Source organism: Bos mutus, chromosome 8 (assembly GCF_027580195.1).
Source record: "Bos mutus isolate GX-2022 chromosome 8, NWIPB_WYAK_1.1, whole genome shotgun sequence".
Classification (NCBI taxonomy): domain Eukaryota; kingdom Metazoa; phylum Chordata; class Mammalia; order Artiodactyla; family Bovidae; genus Bos; species Bos mutus.
This window is the reverse complement of record NC_091624.1, coordinates 7,979,832-7,999,184: the sequence shown is the minus strand read 5'-3', so window position 1 is coordinate 7,999,184 and position 19,353 is coordinate 7,979,832.

Here is a 19,353-nt window from a genome sequence, read left to right as displayed (position 1 = left end):
CATACCTTAGTTACTTAGTAGCCCTCTCAGTTATCAGATGGACTCCCATGGTATCACCGTGCTTGTGTTCAAGGAACCTTTCTTTTGCTCGGTAGTGTCCCAAAGTGCAAGAGGAGTGATGCTGGCAATTCAGATTTGCCAAAGAGGAGCCACAGAGTGCTTCCATTAGGTGAAAAGATGAAAGTTCTTGACTTAATAAGGAGAGAAAAACATCATATGCTGAGGTTGCTAAGCTCTACCATTAGGGCAGACCTTCTATTTGTGAAATGGTGAAGAAGAGAAAAGAAACCACCTGAAGCAGCTGATTCTCCTGCCATTATCATCAGAAGGTCAATAGCAGCCCATATCATTTATCTCAGCTCATCACTGAGGCTTTTTATCTCCTCTCATCATCACCAGAAGGGTGAGTGCTGTGTTTTGAAAGAGAGACCACATTCACATAGCTTTTATCACAGTGTACTGCTACAGGTGTCTATTTTATTACTAGTTATTGTTGTTGATCTGTTACTGTGCTTAATTTATAAATTAAACTTTACCATAGGTATGTATGTATAGAAGGAAACGATATATTTAGGGTTTGTTGCTATCTGAGATTTCAGGCACCCACTGGAGGTCTTGGACCATATCCCCCTGTGAATTAGAGCCGGAGGGGGCTACTCTACTCACTGTTGCCTCTGTCTCCAGTGTGCTGTCTTGAAATGCCCAGAAACCTGGTCCCCTTACTTCCTCTGATCTTTACTAGAAAGTCACCTGCACGGCCAACTCTTTAAAATTTAAAAGCTACCCAAAATGCCCCATTCACCTTTCCCTACTTGGTTACTGTCCTTAGAGCTTGTCACTGTGTAACATTCCGTGGTTTTTACTATTTGGCTTTCGTTTATACATTGCTTATCTTTTTCACTGGAACATCTCTTCCACAGGGACAGAGAGTTTTGTTTTATTTACTGTTGTATCCTTAGCACATAGAGTGGTATTTGGCTCAACAAATACTTTTTGAGTGAATAACTGGGGTTACTTGACCACCCTGTGTCCCAGTTACATTATCAAAACCAGTATAATAAGTGTTATATGCTGCTGAGGATGTGGAGAAACCACTCACTCATATACCGCTGGTGAAAGTCTGAAATGACACAGCCACTCTGGAAAACCATTTGGCAGTGTCTTATTAAAGTAAATACGCAGTTATCATATGACCCAGCAACTGTACCTTTGGGCATTTATCCTTGAGAATGAAGAGTTCTGTTCCCATTGAAAAAAAAAGTACATAGTTATTCTTAACAGCTGTGGTACATCCATACTATGGAATATGACTCAGCAATGAAAACAAATATAATTGTTGATACAACTTTGGTAAATCTTGAAGTAAAAATCAAACAAGCAAAAGAAAACACACACACACACACACACAGCAAAAAACAAATCCCAACAGGCTATATACTGTATGATTCCATGTATACAATATTCTCAAATGGTAAATGGAAAGAGATGAAGGGATTTCCAGGGATTAGGGATGAAGATGGTGTTGGAGGAAGAGAGGTAAATGTGTTTATTACAAGATAATATAATGGGAAAAAATAGCTATAGAAGGAACACGTGGTGATCAAATTGCTGTTTGACTGTGGTGGTATATATGCAAACCTACACTTGTGATAAAATTATACACATCTAAATACACACACGCTGTTACCTTTTGAGTTGGCTCTCATCAAATGTCCTCCTGCAGGTGTTGCTTGCGCCAGTAGAGTGAGATGGAGTTTGGTTCAAAAACAAAGTTCTTTGATTGAACTCAGGTGCCAGCTCCTGCAATAGAGTCCATGCTCTCGGTGATAGGGTGCAGGTGGAGCTGCTTTATAGTGATCAGCTTTATTAGGATCAGCCTGTAGGAGTCTCCTAAGCGGGGAGGGACGGAGTTCCGCCCCTTGCGCTCATTAACTCTGGTCCAAGCACAGGGCAGAGGCCACTGCATGCAGCATCCTATGAGCAAATGAAACTAGACGAAGCACAGAGGAAAAGGAAAAAAAAAGTTAGATTTAATTTTATTACCTGGAATCTATTTTTATTTTGCCGGGAATTGTGAATGGGCTTTGCTGGTAACAAAATGTATCACTGTCAATTTCTCGATTGTGATATTGCAAGATACTACCATTGTGGGAGACTAGGTAAACAGAACACGGGAATCAGTCTGCATTATTTCTTACCAGTGTCTGTGAGTCTACAGTTTTCTCAAAAGAAGAAAGAGTGTTTGAAACACTGCAATATTTTTAATTCTGGAAATGTGCATTGAGAGCTCAGTATGTATGTGCATCACCTCTGCAGGGTAGTTGTAGACATTAAATGGATACATACACATACATGTGTCTATGTGTGTAAATAATGCGTTGAAAGTCTGCTCAGGGCCTTTCTTGGTGGTCCAGTGGCTAAGACTCCATGCTCCCAAAACAGAGGACCCAGGTTCGATTCCTGGTCAGGGAGCTAGATTCTGCATGCTGCGACTACAACCTGGCACAGCCAAATAAACAAAAATAAATATTTTTTAAAAATTCTGCTCAGCATATAATAAACCCTCGGTACATTTCAGCTGCTGTTGTTCCAATCCTTGAAGGCAGAGCTTGGGTTCAATTAATCTGATTCCCAGGACTTGTATTATTGTTGATGCAAATTTCTAGCACCTGTCAAGGTAAACTGACTAACTGGCTTATCTAATCCCTTGTACCAGGGTCAGTAAGACCTCTCTGTGGAGTCCAGCATAATCAAGAGCCCTAACCAGAAAGACGATAGGACTACCTAGACTCCACCTCCCAGCACTGCTAATTTATTATAAGCCCATCTCCTTCAGTAAGTCTTTGTTTCGTCATTTGTGAGAGGAGGAATTGGAATGACATTATTTCTAACTCTTAAATGTACATCATTCCATGTTTTATAATACACAGAGAATTATTCTTTTTATTTAAACATTTTGTATCAGAGTATAGCTGGTGATAGTGTCAGGTAAACAGCAAAGAGACTCAGCCATACATATATCCATTCTCCTCCAAACTCCCTCCCATCCAAGCTTCCACATAACATTGAGCAGAGTTCCCTGTGCTATTCAGTAGGTCCTTGAAACTTGAGCTTTGGGCCAGGAGTCCAAAGGGAGTTATATACTGACTCCAAAATTCCAGTCTCCAGTTGCACTTCAGTGAAGTAGACTCTTCTCTTTCTGGCCCCCATTAAAGCACAGTTATTAGCAGCTGTTTTTCAGAAACTTTATAGGTCTTTGAAGTATGTGGTAGTCAGAATATCTGCAGATGATAGCAAGCCAAGATTTTTGAAACCTATAGGGGATAAGAAATTGTAGAAACTTAAGCCGTAATTATGGTATTAATCACTGGCATTGCATCATTATCCTCCAAAGCCGAGGGGAATTATACTTGCTACATTTAAAAACAATAAAGGCATGTTGGGATTTAGGAAAGTACAAAAAAGGCTTCAGAAAAAATACCAGTTTGTTTATTTTATCTAATATTTGCAATACAACCTGATGCATTTCTGTAGTGTTTTGGGGGGGACTCCTGTGTAATTTTTCATGCTAAAAGTTAGCCAATAGCTGACAGATGTTTTACTCAGGTTTTAACATTGCAATGAGCATTGTATGGATCATTCTTGCCTGTTCTGTTACCCAGAGTATCTGGAATGTCTAACCCCTTCAGAGTTGGAACTGCTTATATTTTAGTCTCAATTTGGGATTCCTTGAATATTAAATTAAGTGCTTATTAAACACCTTGTGTGAACTTACCCTTGCAGAAACACTATGAACTAATTACAATGAAATATGCACGTTTCTCTATTAATAGTAAATACAATTTGTTGAGGAACTACTAAAGGCTCACATTATATGCATATTAACTCATCTAATTCTCATAACTCTATCAAAAGCACATTAGTAACTCCAGTTTACAAAGAAAGCATACCAGGTCAGAGACTTTATGTTAATAAAATCTTAAGTATTTTTTCCAATGTGATAGGCTGTTGCAATCAAATTTTTTAATTCAAGTCAAAATAAATGTATGGATGCTGGCACTGAAATTACAATGACAAGAAATAGAAATCAACTATGGTTAGAGTAATTGAAGAAAATAGAAAAAGTATTTTCAAAGTGCTGAAAAAATTTGGTTAAGTTGTATTTCCAGCAAAACCATCCTTTAAGAATCTGGCTGAAATAGAGACATTTTTATATAAACAATGAATAGATTATGAATAAATTCTCATAAAATAAACTTGGAAAGGATGTACATGTGGGAAAAAAATAAATCCAGTAATAAGGTTCATAATGTAAAGGAACAGCAAATGTTTGAGCTTGTCCAAACAAACACTGAGTATCTGAAAAACAATAGTGTTTAATTTGAGTTTAAAAAGCAAAAACCATCCATGATGCAACTTAAATACCAGCAACAATAACACATACTGGGGAGGAGTGGGAAGAGTAAAAGTATTCTGAAGTCCATTGTACTGTTCATCATTGGAATGAAAATAGGTGTTAACTGAGGACTTAGTGTTAATTGTTTGTAATTATTAGCATAACCACTAAAATGCTAGAAAGAGGAGATTGATTAGAGCACATGTTTAAGTCTACAAAATAAAGAAAAACCATGCCAAAAAAAAAAAAAAAAAAAAAATCTACCAAAACAGGAGAAAAGGATTCTCAGGCCAGGGTAAGACAAAAGTATGCTTCGTTATCAATGGAAACCTACTGAGAAGAACTTGATCCATTCAAGAGCCAGTCATTGAAGATAGCATACTGACAGACAGACCTCCCTTTGCAGGAATTCTGTACAGTGGAGCCTCCAAGCCCTCTTCACTGAGGACCAGTTCTTAAGAATATAAACATTGTAAATCTTCGAGTTAAAACTTGCCAGAGATATCCACCTACGTTAGTCGTTCTCAAATGCAGGACTCAAGATTATACTTCCAAGCATACTGACTCAGTAGGTGTGTTTTTATTAGAAATACCAAGAGATACTATAAAAATGTGGAAGACTTGAAGGCCACATGTGATAGTCACTATCTGACATGAGAATACCAAAATCCCCTTGGCAGTAAGATTTATCAATACAAACTGAGAATGAGATGCTTGGTTTATATCTCAATCTCTGGCAGAATTTGAGAAGAGGAAAAAAAAAAAAGTATACATTCATTTGAATAAGACATTACTCTTCACAATGGAAAAAAATAAAAAGATTTCTTAAGCTTTAAACAACAGATCTTGGTATATTTCCTAACTAACGTCTGTGAGTCTCATACTTCATGGGAGGCAGCCCATGTGGTCTCACCTGGTAAGACCAGCTAGCTCAGAGTTCCTGCTATTTTTCTCATTTCAGAAGAACTAGATAGGAAAAGAGGTTTTGCTAATAAGCCCAGGCCAACTTGCTGAAGATCCCTCAAATCCCTATCTCAGAAGATAAAGAAAAGTCAAACCTCAGACAGAACTAAACTCTTCTTGAGGTCAGAGTACAGTTCAGAATTTATGACTGTGATTCAGGCAGGTAAATCAAACCCTTCTGAGCACTAATTCCTACAAAATGAACTTTTTTTCTAGTGGAAACATTGACTTAAATATGTTCTTGTACATATTCCTTTGATCAATCACATATTCATTTTCATATCCACTTCTTCTCCTTAGTCATATTTATTCATTCACATATTCCTTTATCAACTTTCTTACAATTTATCAACTTAGTCATTAACTCATTCAAGACTCTCTCAATCTCTTGATCATTTACATATTCACTTAATTGTTTTTTTTTTTAATTGGAGTGTAATTGACTTGCAAGGTTGTGTTACTTTCTGCTGTACGACAATGTGAATCAATTATATGTATATGTATATCCTCTCCCTCTTGAGCCTGCCTCTCACCACCTGCCCATCCCACCCCTCTAGGTCGTCACAGAGCACTGAGCTAAGCAGCAGCTTCCCACTGGCTATTTTTCTGCATGGCAGTGCCGTAGAGCTGTCCATGCTACTCTCCCAGTTGATCCCACCCTCTCCTTCCCTTGCTGTGTCCGCAAGTCCATTCTCAACGTCTGTGTCTCTAGCCCTGCCGTGCCAATAGGTTCATCAAGACCATTTTTCTAAGTTCTATCAGTTCAGTCGCTCAGTATATGTGTTCGTATATGGCATTGTTTTTCTTTTTCTGACTTCACCCTGTATGACAGACTCTAGGTCCATCCATATTACTATAAATAATCCAGTTTAGTTTTCTCAGTCTTTGAATCTCTAAGTCATGCGTTTTTGTTCACTCATCCTTTAATTCATTTATTCATTCATTTAACACACACACACACATAATATCTTCATACAAGTCTCCTCTCTGCTAGAGGCATAGGCCAAAATTGGCGGTGCACCCAGGACTCCCTCTCAAGCTTTGAATTAGTCCCTTTGACTTTCTCTTTTCAAGATCCCCATCTATGAGGACTTTGGACAGTCCATTCTGCAGCTATAGGTCCTTCGTTCATACACAGGGATAACATTTTTATCTGCTTCTAGGTGCCAATCAGGCCAGACTTGTATCAAAATCCTGTTTCTTTACATCAGGCCTCAGTCATCCCAGAAGTTTCAACCTAGCTTTAAGGCCCTAGAAAAGGAAAACCTCAGGCCTTTCATTCCTATGTAGGGAAAACCCTACGTAGTAATTCACAGTAGTTCACTGCTGTGAATTACCACCCTGTGAGTCCCTACTACTCATATAAATCAGTTCACTCCTGACATTGCTCATCACTAAATGAGTGGAAACTTTTCCCACACCAAGCAATTCTCTGTAACACCAGCTGGGTGTCCTAAAACTTAATTCAGTTCTGACATTATTTACCTGGTGATAGCTTCAGATTCCACAAGTTAGGGGCTCAGTCCCACAAGACTGCCTCCCCCAACAGGCACTCACTACAGACGCCAGCTGCAAGCCCAGTTTACCACCTGTGCTTCTGACACATGAGCTGTAGGTGGGAGTTTCCATTAGATTAAATTTACTAGAGCAGCTCACAGAACTCCAAGAGACACATATGTTTTCCAGTTTATTAAAGGAGATGATAAAGGTTACAGAGGAAAAGCTAGATGAAGACATACACAATGTGAGGGCCAGGAGGGCCCCCCATGCAGGAGCTTCAGTCGCCGTGAAGGTGTATGCATTGTCCAACTCCCAAGCTCTCTGAACCTTGTCTTTTGGTTTTTGATGAATGTTGGATTACAGAGGCATGATTGATTAGCTCCTTGGCCATTGGTGATTGATTCAACCTCCAGTCTCTTCCTTCTCCTTAGAGACTGAGGGGTAGAAGGTACTAAAGCTTCAACCCTCTAACTTGGGTTGGTTCTCCTGGCAACCAGGACCCTTCCTCAGGTTACCTGAGGTATTTTGGAAAGTCATTAACATAACAAAATAAACCTTGATGGCTCTTAACACAGGAAAGTCTAAGGGTTTTAGGATTCTGGACCAATAAAAGGTATAAGACCAGATATATCTATTTCTTATAAATCACAATATCACAGGTTCACAAGGTTCTTGCTCCTGCCTCAAATGAGTGGTATCGATCATGACCTCGGTGGAGGCTGTGTAGTCCTGAGTTCTGGTAATTGATCTATGTCAAAAGAAGAATGTTTACCCTAACTCACTCTTCTCTGATTATAATTATATTATAGTCCAACACAAATGACCATTGACTTGGTTAAAGTCAAGAACTATATTTTCAAAACACAAAATATTTTATTTTCTTAATAACACATACAACTGGTGATTGTTTAATATTTGTTTTTATTGCTAAGGAGTGTCCGGAGGGGTAAATTTCTTCTCTGCCCTTCTTGGTTCTTTGGCTGGATTAATTAAATTGACACAAGACAGATTAACAGAAAAAAGCTAGTTCAATTTGTATGTATGGAGGTGACATAGAAATAGGACCTACAAAGTGACCAAAGCAGACTATTCATATAAATGATCTTAACAATTATTTGTTAAGATTTAACAAAACATAGGAGTTTGTGCTTTGGGTTGCAAACTAATGAGGGAGTAACAAAGTTTGTTATACAGGTTTCTTAGCCTTGAATTCCCTATCTCTGGTGATAAGGATGTTAGTGTAGGGAGGGTACCTTCAACATGGAAGATTTATTTCCTGCTTTCAGGGGAAAGAAGAGGGCCGGAGTATTGTTGCTGCGCTGCTGTTTTATTAATAAAACATGTTGCCCCACACCAGCTGTGACTTCAGTGCAAAATAATATGCCAGTGTGGTATATCTTGGGGTAGGCTGTCCTGACCCCTAGCAAGAGTGAGTTCTATGATGATCACAACTTTGATGGTGCTGTTCATTGATGTATCCCTAGCCACTGGCCTAGCTTTTGGCAAAATGTATATTTTTAACAGAAATAAGAGCAGCATGCATTGTGACTGAGTAGATGCAAAGGGTCTAGAGAGAGAGGATGTGGAATAAATTGGGCATTTGAGGGGTGGGAGTGATGAGGAAGATGGCACACAGGACAGAACTTCCAACTGTGCTTTGAACATAAGTAGGGGCTTCCCTGGTAACCCAGACGGTAAGCTGCAATGCGGGAGACCCAGGTTCAATCCCTGGGTTGGAAAGATCCCCTGAAGAAGGGGATGGCTACCCACTGCAGTATTCTTGTCTGGAGAATTCCATGGAGCCTGGTGAGATATAGTCCACGGGGTCGCAAAGAGTCGGACACCACGAAGCGACTCTCACTTTCCACTTGTTTTTTCCCCAGGAGTTTGGCAGGCCCTTGTGTGTGGGAGGTGGTGGTGGTGGTGGCGGCTTTTGGCAAAGGAAACTGCATTTTCAATGATGTGGAAGTGAAACAGAAGAGAAGATCACTGTGGTTGAATCATAGTGTACAGGGCAATGGGAGTGGGAATCAGGAAACCATGGGTAAATGAGGCTAGGAAGACAGGCAGAGACTAGATCATACAACGGGCAATCCATGCGAAGGATCTGGGACTTAATTATGAGGGCAAAGGGGTGCCAAAGACCTGACCTAAGCTGTTGCTACCACTCCTGCACTATTTTTGTTGCCTCCTCGATCTTACTCCCTGGAGGAGGAAATGACAGAGTCTACTCCAGTATTCTCGCCTGGAAAATGCCATGAACAGAGGAGGCTGGCAGAGTACAGTCCGTGGGGTCACAGAGTCGGACGCGACTGAGCATAGCTCATACAGCAGATCTTTCTCACCAGTCTGCGTTTCCCACTATTTTTTTTAAAGTAAGCATTCTGAATGTCTTCTTTCCTGTTTAATATTTTCCAATAGCTGCCTGTTCCCTAGAAGATCAAGTCTAAACTCCATAACATTCCATGTTTCACAGTGATGTCTCAAGTGGCTTCTCCAGAAGAATTTTCTCCATCATTTGATTACTGCATTTTCATAAAGCCCATCAAGTCAGCTAATTAAGAGCCCCTTTCTTACTGTCTGGGCTTCCCAGTGGGGGCTAGTGGTAATGAACCTGCCTGCCAATGTAGGAGACATAAGAAACCTGGGTTTGATCCCTGGGTTGGGAAGATCCCCTGGAGGAGGAAATGGCAACCCCATTTCCTAGAGAATCCCATGGGCAGAAGAGCCTGGTGGGTTACAGTCCATGGGGTTGCAAAGAGTCAGACAGGACTGAAGAGACTTAGTGCTAGCACTCCTTACTGCCTGCCACAGGAAAGGGCCACCTCCTCATTGATGCTATTTGTGTATCCTGCCCATATGTCTCTTGTTATGCTTATTTTACTGTCTTTATTCATTTGTGTGCATGTCTTTTTTTATCTACTAATTCTGTCCTCCTTGGAGACAAGCTATAAGTTATTTGCAAACACCCATGGTCTGGTACACTATTTAAATGGATGTCTTCCCTTCCTCCAATTTTATTTTAGTGAGCAAATTAATGAACAACGATAAAAAAAAAAATGAAAAGGATGAATCAAAATAGAGAAATTGGGCCATGTTCAACCAAAGTATTAAAAAAAAAAAAATCATGTGCTCTTGTATTTTGGAACTGAGTAATATTTTCAGCTTCTTTAAAAGGTGCAGAAGATCTCTTCCTCACTACTGCTCATCCATTATGAATTTCACTATTAAAAATATACACATGGTGTGGTGGTTTTACTATTGATCAACTCTAATGTGTATATTTTAATACCTGGGGAGAAATTGACTCCCAATGTTTCCAGTCACATGACCAGAAAGGACTTTAACTGGAAAGTCACTGGGGTCAGGCCTGGAAAAGGCACGACATTCAAGGGTTTTCCCTCAATTCCCTACTCGCTTTCTGAGTCTAATGGGAGCTACTTGGGCTCATCCCTCTGTAAGATTAAGGTATATTCTCAAAAACCAGGTTAGGGGGGAAACCCTTCACAAACTGGGACTAATGACCTGAGAAATTCTCTGAACTGGAGACTCATTCAGGTCCGATGTAGAACATACAAGCCAAATAGGAAATGAGGAAAAAGAGGTGAAAGTTCCAAGAATATGAGGAGGAATAGTTGATATGGCTGTGGGATAAGCAGTTCTCAAGGAGAGTAATAAAACCGGAAGGATCAGGAAGAAAAGGCGATCTGAGGGTAGAATTTCAAAGCTACATGAGTGCAAGAAATGCTATGCTGTTCATTCAGTGCTGTCTGTATGTAAGTGGTGATATGAATGTAACGGTAGGAACATATGGTACCTTAAATAGAGGATAATTTTGATTCCCTTTTCATAAAAAATGTCATGAGTGTATATCCTTTCTGTGGCATCCTGGTGTTGAATTTTGTTCCTTTAGGCAACTGGACAGTGAGGATGGACAAACGAAGTAACCAGAATTACTCAGCACTTGTGTGTCAGATGTTCTGCTGAGAATTGAAAAGAAATCTGTAAAACGACCTGAGTGCATGTGTGCTAAGTGGCTTTCAGTTCAGTTGCTCCGTCGTGTCTGACTCTTTGTGACCCTATGAACTGCAGTACACAAGTCCTCCCTGTCCATCACCAACTCTCTCTTTGACTCCCTATGAACTGTAGCCTGCCAGACTCCTCTGTCTATGGGATTTTCCAGGCAAGAATATTGGAGTGGGTTCTCATGACCTCCTCCAGGGGATCTCCCTGACCCAGGCAGCAAATGCGTGGCTCTTACATCCGCTGCATTGGCAGGCTAGTTCTTTACCACTAGCATCACCTGGAAAATCCGTAGAAAAACTTGACTTTGCCCTAAATGAGCTTTCCAACACCGTGGGAGGTGTCTACAGCCATTCCCCATTTATGAGCAAGAAAAACTGAACTTCAAAGTGGTAAAATGGAAGCTTCTCATCTTGTTGTTTTTGTTCAGTCCCTCAGTCCTGTCTGGTTCTTGGCGACCTTATGGACTGCAACTCACCAGTCTTCCCTGTTCTTCACCATCTCCTGAGCTTGCTCAAACTCATGTCCATTGAGTCAGTGATGCCATCCAGCCATCCTGTCCTCTCTCATCCCTTTCTGTTCCTGCCTTCAATCCTTCCCAGCATCAGGGTCTTTTCCAGTGAGTCAGCTCTTCTCATCAGGTGGCCAAGGTATTGGAGTTTCAGACTCAGCATCAGTCCCTCCAGTGAATATTCAGGACTGATTTCCTTTTGGATTGACTGGTTGGATCTCCTTGCAGTCCAAGGGACTCTCAAGAGTCTTCTCCAACACCACAGTTCAAAAGCATCAATTCTTTGGCACTCAGCTTTCTTCATAGTCCAACTCTCACATCCATACATGACTACTGGAAAAACCATAGCTTTGACTAGATGGACATGTCAGCAAAGTAATGTCTATGCTTTTTAATATGCTGTCTAGATTGGTCAAAACTTTTCTTCCAAGGAGCAAGCATCTAATTTCATCTAAGGAGCAAGCATTTAATTTCACGGCTGCAGTCACCATCTGCAGTGATTTTGGAGCCCAAGAAAATAAAATCTGTTACAGTTTAAGTTGTTTCCCCATATATTTGCCATGAAGTGATGGGACTGGATGCCATGATCTTTGTTTTTGAATGTTGCATTTTAAGCCAGATTTTTCACTCTCCTCTTTCACCTTCATCAAGAGGCTCTTTAGTTCCTCTTCACTTTCTGCCATAAGGGTGGTGTCATCTGCATATCTGAGGTTATTGATATTTCTCCTGGCAATCTGGATTCAAGCTTGTGCTTCATCCAGCCCAGCATTTTGCATGATGTATTCTGCATATAAGTTAAATAAGCAGGGTGACAATATACAGCCTTGACTTACTTCTTTCCTGATTTGGAACCAGTCTGTTGTTCCATATCCGGTTCTAACTATTTCTTCTTTACCTGCATACAGATTTCTCAGGAGACAGATAAGGTGAACTGGTATTCCTATCTCTTGAAGAATTTTCCACAGTTTGTTGTGATCCACATAGTCAAAGACTTTGCATAGTTAATAAAGCAGAAGTAGATATTTTTCTGGAATTTTCTTGCTTTTTCTATGATCCAGTGGATATTGGCAATTTGATCTCTGGTTCCTCTGGCTTTTCTAAATCCAGCTTGAGCCTCTGGAATTTCTCAGTTCGCATATTGTTGAAGCCCAGCTTGGGAAATTTGAGCATTATTTTGCTAGCATGTGAAATGAGGGCAATTGTGCAGTACTTTGAATATTGTTTGGCATTGCTCTTCTTCGGGATTGGGATGAAAACTGATCTTTTCCAGTCCTGTGGCCACTGCTGAGTTTTCCAAATTTGCTGGCATGTTGAGTACAGCACTTTCACAGCATCATCTTTCAGGATTTTAACTATCAGCTGAAATTCCATCACCCCCACTAGCTTTGTTTATAGTGATGCTTCCTAAGGCCCACTTGACTTTGCACTCCAAGATGTCTGAAAGCATATAACTAGAAGAAAGGACAGGAGGGGAATGCTTTTATAAATTCGTCTCTTCTTCCGCCTATGACACAATGAATCCTAAAAAGATGTTACATTTTTCCCTTTCTGATAGATATTACTGGGTATGACGGAGTAAGATGCAGAGAAGGGCATTGATTTGTTGGATTTAACAGTGCTGTGGTGCCAGAGACAGGCTGCTCCAGTGTTGCTGTTCTGCGTGACCTGGAGCCTGTCTTTCTCCATACTCAATCCCCTCATTCTAAAAGGAGGTGACTCACTTCATCTTTAAGGCTGTTCCGAGAATGGGGACTGTTCCAAGCTTATGTGGGATTATTGTTGTAAGAAGGGTTCTTATTTTGACTTATTCATTCTGTTACTGAGTTAATGGTTGATCTCTCATTATCCCTGTAGCAAATGCTAGGGACACATGGCAAAACTATGGTTGGCTGATATAAATTGATGGGAGCAAAAATATAGAATATTTTAGGCACTGAATATGACTTTTAGTTCAAATTGTATAATTGAAGATCCCAAAGTGACCTTGCCCATACAACTTTGAAATCTTCTAGTCAGTGTACACTGCCTCCAGAGTGCTAGATTTTTCTGAATTAGCACTCAATAGGTTAATGTAACTATAGAGTATAATAGAATAAGCAGTCTTATAACTTATCTATTGCTGTTTAACTAATTCACTGTTTCTACTGCTGCTGCTGCTAAGTCGCTTCAGTCGTGTCCAACTCTGTGCAACCCCAGAGACAGCAGCCCACGAGGCTCCCCCGTCCCTGGGATTCTCCAGGCAAGAACACTGGAGTGGGTTGCCATTGCCTTCTCCAATGCATGAAAGTGAAAAGTGAAAGTGAAGTCACTCTTAGCGACCAACTCTTAGTGACCCCATGGACTGCAGCCTACCAGGCTCCTCCATCCATGGGATTTTCCAGGCAAGAGTACTGGAGTGGGTTGCCATCGCCTTCTCTGACTGTTTCTATTGAGACCCTTCTTTTAATTAACTTTACCTATGAACTTTCTCAGAGAAGGCAGTGGCACCCCACTTCAATACTCTTGTCTGGAAAATCCCATGGATGGAGAAGCCTGGTAGGCTGCAGTCCATGGGGTCGCAAAGAGTCAGACACGACTGAGCAACTTCACTTTCACTTTTTCTTTCTTGCATTGGAGAAGGAAATGGCAACCCACTCCAGAGTTCTTGCCTGGAGAATCCCAGGGACGGGGAAGCTTGGTGGGCTGCCGTGTATGGGGGCGCACAGAGTTGGACACGACTGAAGCGACTTAGTAGCAGCAGCATCTCCTGCAGATAGAACAAGCAAGCATATCACTGTTCATAAAGACATGTAACAAATTCATTGTATTCGCTGATACTTTCAATCCCATGTTAGTTAAGAACTTATGAGCTATGGTCATCCTTCAATTTACAGATGAAAAATTGAAGCCCATAGAGGTAAATTGATTTTCCATAAAACACTTTGCACATAACCAAAGGATCCAGAATTTCAACTAAGTTTGAGTTCAATACACTTTCAGCAGCATTTTGCCCATCTTCTCCCCTCCCCCCACTTTCTTAGCCATAATATTTTACTTTTTTTTAGCAGGCTTGCATTCCCTGGAAAAATTTAATCTGAGAAATTCATGAGAAATAGTCCTAGGTGACTGAAAAGCAAATAAATGTCCAGATAGAGAAGCACAGAGGATACAGAAAAAACCCAAGGTTTGATATGTTTTCAAAGACTATAAGTGAGATTTCAGCTTAGGTCTACAAATACATATAGATAACTTACTTTGTCCTAACAACTAGGCTAGTTTCTTCTCTAGATTTCCCTCCTTGGCAAATGACAGGTGATGCTGGGCCTCGTATAGGGGTCTTGGGAACAGGTGATACAGCAAAGGAAAACTGAGGGCTGAGTACTACATGGCATGTCCTCCAAAAAAGAGTGACCATGTACAGCATGAAGTTTCATGGGACAAACAAAGTCTGCTGAGACCCTAGCAATGACAGCTCAGTCCTTGTGGTCACGAGTAAAGAATAAGAGGCAGAATTAGGGGGACTTTCTTGAGTTGAAGGAACACAAGAAGAAGGACCCTTTCTTAAATCTATACCAACCCTGAAAATTGTTCTCAGATGACTGAGCCTATGCCTATGGCACTGAGAACCAGAGATAAATACGGAAAAAAAGAAGTTCTACTTTTAAGGAATCACATTCTGCATTGATAAGTAGGTGCAATGAACAGTGTTAGGGGTTAATCAACAAAAGTTTCTGATAAAGCTCTTCAGAGTAAGTCATGCCAAAGGAGGAGGATGTTTTGTGGTTAACCAAGCAGAGCTGGTTAGTAGAACAAGGGCATTCCTGGCAGAGGAAAAGCATATGCAAACTACAGAGCTATGAAGCAGGATGATACGTTAAGAGAGCTGCAAGTCAGAGCCTGCGCTCCAAGTTGCAGCACAGAATCGCTGAAAGATGGAAAGGCACCTGGGTGGCATCTCATGAACCACATAAATGCATGAAGACATTCCCTCCGCTTCCTGGAAACCACAGACTGGCAAGAACATGGTGTAAAGTTTACTCCTCCACCATGACAGAACAGTTTTGAGGAATATGAAGGTTCCCATGTAGTCAGCATTCAAAGCATTTAAGCATCAGGCTAAAATTCATTTGACTTCTCTCTTTTTCCAGCTCTAAGATATTCTGTAATATCTAGTTAAGCCTTTTAAACCAGATGTCACTCTTGGGGATGACATGAGACTGAAAAAGAAGAAATAAAAATAAATAAAAGAAATATTGAGGTAGAGGAGTAGTGGACAGTGCTTAACAGCAGCCCTAGAATGGATGGTGACAGGAATAGGGGAGGCAAAGCTGGTCCAAATCATTTTCTCCTGCCTGGATACTCAAAAATTCTCTTAACCGTTCTCTACCATTTGTTCTTATTTCTCTCTAATCCAAGATTATACAGACATCCAACATGCCCTCATACTGAAGCCTGGATGATTTTAATGAAGGGAAAAACAAGGGATGCCATCTCTCATGCTCAGTTCTTTATTGGCTCCCTCTTATTCTTCATGGGCTTCCCTGGTGCCCCAGCTGATAAAGGACATGCCTTCAATGCAGGAGACCTCGGTTCAATCTCTGGGTCAAGAAGATATCCTGGAGAAGGGAATGGCAATCCACTCCAATACTCTTGCCTGGAGAATTCCATGGACAAGAGGAGTCTGGCAGGCTACAATCTATGGCCTCTCAAAGAATCGGACACAACTGAGCTACTAACTCTTTCCTTCTTCCTTACTCTTCCTGACCAAACTATTTCCCATGGACTACAGAGACCTTCATGATCTTCGCACATCTGTCTCTTCAGCCTTATTTGATACCAGTTTCCACTACATTAGAGGGTCTCAGCTTTGGTACTATTGACTTGTTGGACTGGATGATTCTTTGGGGGCTAGTGTAGAATATTTAATAGCATCCCTGGCCTCTACCCACTAGATGGTACTCACTGCCAGTTATTCACAGCCAAAAATCTCTCCAGCTTGCCTAATGTCCCTGGGGAAGGGGGGATTCCCCTGCTTGAGAACTGTTGTTCTAGATCTTTCCTTTTCAGGTACATGTTCATTCAAATGTACATGCTCCCCTCCCTCTCATTATAATACGTCTAAAAGCACTACCTACTTTCCTTGAGATAATCTCCCTCTCCCCACCCCTATACCAAATTACTAATCGTTGCTTCTCTCCAGGCAAAATCATCATTCCATCCATGGAGCCTGCACTGAACCTCCACTCACAGTGCTGCAACCACCCCCTTTCCTTTAGGGCTTTATTTTCAATCATATGTTCATCACTGGTGTCATTGGAACCATTTTTGACCTCTCCTCCAGCCATTATACTTCACAAAAATAGGGGCCTTGTCTATTTTTATTCACCACTGTGTCCTCAGTACCTGGCATGGTGGAAACTCAAGAAACACTCAATGAGTGACGGGAAACTGAACAAAAATTGCAATTATCAGAAAAGTAAAGCAGGACTTTCAGTCTCTGATGCCAACAACTATTTGCTGAGCACTGATTTTGCGATTAAGCGAGATCTGAGCCCTGGGACCACAGTGAAGAATAATACACAGCCTTTGCCAGGAAGCATACCCTTGGAAAAGATATCGATTTGTATGTAAAAAGGATTAATACAATATCCTCACTGATCAATGGAGGTTTGAGCAAACTGAAGTTGGGTATCTACAGAGGAGTTCCAAGGTCTGCCTGCAGAGTAAAGTTTCAGAAAAAAAGATAATTCTTGAGCTCAGACTAAAGGACAGAATTTGGCCAGATGGACAAGGCTTAATAGTGTAGACTGGTATTAGAGCTGGTGTGACTGGTGGGAATTAGTCACAACAGTGATACAGGTATAGAGAAATCCAGCTGGCTGTGTATCTCCACGCAGTTCTGGGAAATGAGCTTAAAGACTTAAGCAGGGATAGAAGCATGAGAACTTCCTGTATAGGCTCAGAGATCTGTACTTTGTCCTGGAGACACTGGGTGGTCATAGATGGATGGAATGCAGTGGTGTGAGTCAGATCTGCAATTTCAACTTGATAAGCTGAAAGTTTGACCAGTAGATAGGGAAGAACATGACTTCACAACTCAGAGTCTCATTAAAGTTTTTGTTAAATCTTCAAGTGGCTGTGGACCAGGCACATAGCAACTTCTCAACAAGGAAAATCAGAATGCTAGCTCAGTATGAGGTTCAAGAGTACACAGATTCTATTCTTAGCAAGAGCAGGGCAGAAAATCTCTTGTTCCAGGGAGTCCTTATAGCCTCAGTGCTATGAATCCTTATTTATTGTTAGTGGCAAAGTATATATTGGGAGATATGGGGATCAAATGACTCAGATGGTAAAGAATCTGCTTGCAGTGCAGGAGACCAGGGTTTGATGCCTGGGTTGGAAAAATCCCCTGGAGAAGGGAATAGCAACCCATTCCAGTATTCTTCCCTGGAGAACTCCATGAACAGAGGCTACAGTCCTTGGGGTCGCAAAGTGTTGGACACAACTGAGTGATAAACAGTTTCATTTCAGGTACCAAAGGCTTCCCTTATAGCTGAATTGGTAAAGAATCTGCCTGCAGTATAGGACACCTGGGTTCGATTTGTGGGTCAGGAAGATCCCCTGGAGAAGAAAATGGCAACCCACTCCAGTATTCTTGCCTGAAGAATACCATGGACAGAGCAGCCTGGCAGGCTACAGTCCACAGGTTCACAAAGACTTGGACATGACTTAGCAATTAAACCCCCACCAGGGATCACTTCCCTGGTGGCTCAGACGGTAAAGCATCTGCCTACAATGTGGGAGACCTGGGTTCAATCCCTGAGTCAGGAAGATCTTCTGGAGAAGGCAATGGCAACCCACTCCAGTATTCTTGCCTGGAAAATCCCATGGATGGAGGAGCCTGGTAAGCTACAGTCCATGCAGTTGCAGAGTCAGACGCGACTGAGCAACTTCACTTCACTTCTTCACTATAGGGATCAAGAGGGCTTCCTAGGTGGCACTAGTGGTAAGGAATCTGCCTGCCAGTGCATGAGACACAGGAGATCTAGGTTGGATCCCTGGGTTGGGAAGATCCCTTGGAGGAGGGCATGGCAACCCATTCCAGTATTCTTGCCTGGAGAATCCCCTTGGTTAGAAGAGCCTGGATGGCTAAAGTTCATAGGGTAGCAAAGAATAGGACTTGACTGAATTGACCTAGCACGCATATAAGAATCAGTAGGCCAGCTCTAGGTTTCAGAGAAAAAGAGGCAAACATAGGCATTTTCTGGACACTGCAACATTCTGAAACCTGATGATTGAGTGTCTGTTTTCCCATTGTCTGCATTTCTGCTTAGTCCTCCAACATGAATAATTGTCAAGGTTTTGCTAGGCCAAAGTATATTCCAGGGAAATCGGATCTGCAATTTTGCAGAATTTCACAATGCCTTTTTGCAGTTCTGTGTCAAATTGTTTGTTTAAATCTAGTTTATTTTACCTTCTTGGTCCTGGACGTACTATCAGCTGAAATATTTATATCACTGCCTCTTAGGAGTTGTGCATTTCCCTTGTTCTGTGAAAAAATGTGCTGACCTGCTCTATGTATATGAGTAATTGTTTTTATTTTAATTACTTGAGTGCCTGTGGAAGGAGACAGAGTCGTCTGGCCTGTTCTCGACCATTTCTTGCTTTCATTCACTACCTTTTACCAAAAAAAGTCTTGTTCTCGTCAACAGCAAAATCTCTGGAGACCATTTGAAGTTGAAATCTCCATGTTAAATCCAGCCTTTTGAAAGGAGGCGTGGGAATCATAAAGATAAACATACCTTACTGCCCAATGCAGAAATCCCCCTCTCCCAGCTAGATTTCAGGATGCTGGAAAAAACAGCCCCAGCATGTTCTTGCTGTTGTTCAGATCTTATTTTTGAAAACAGGCCTTCCACAGAAACATACACATGTATTGCTTATTACATGGAGCATTCTGTCCTCAACTCATGCCCTTCTG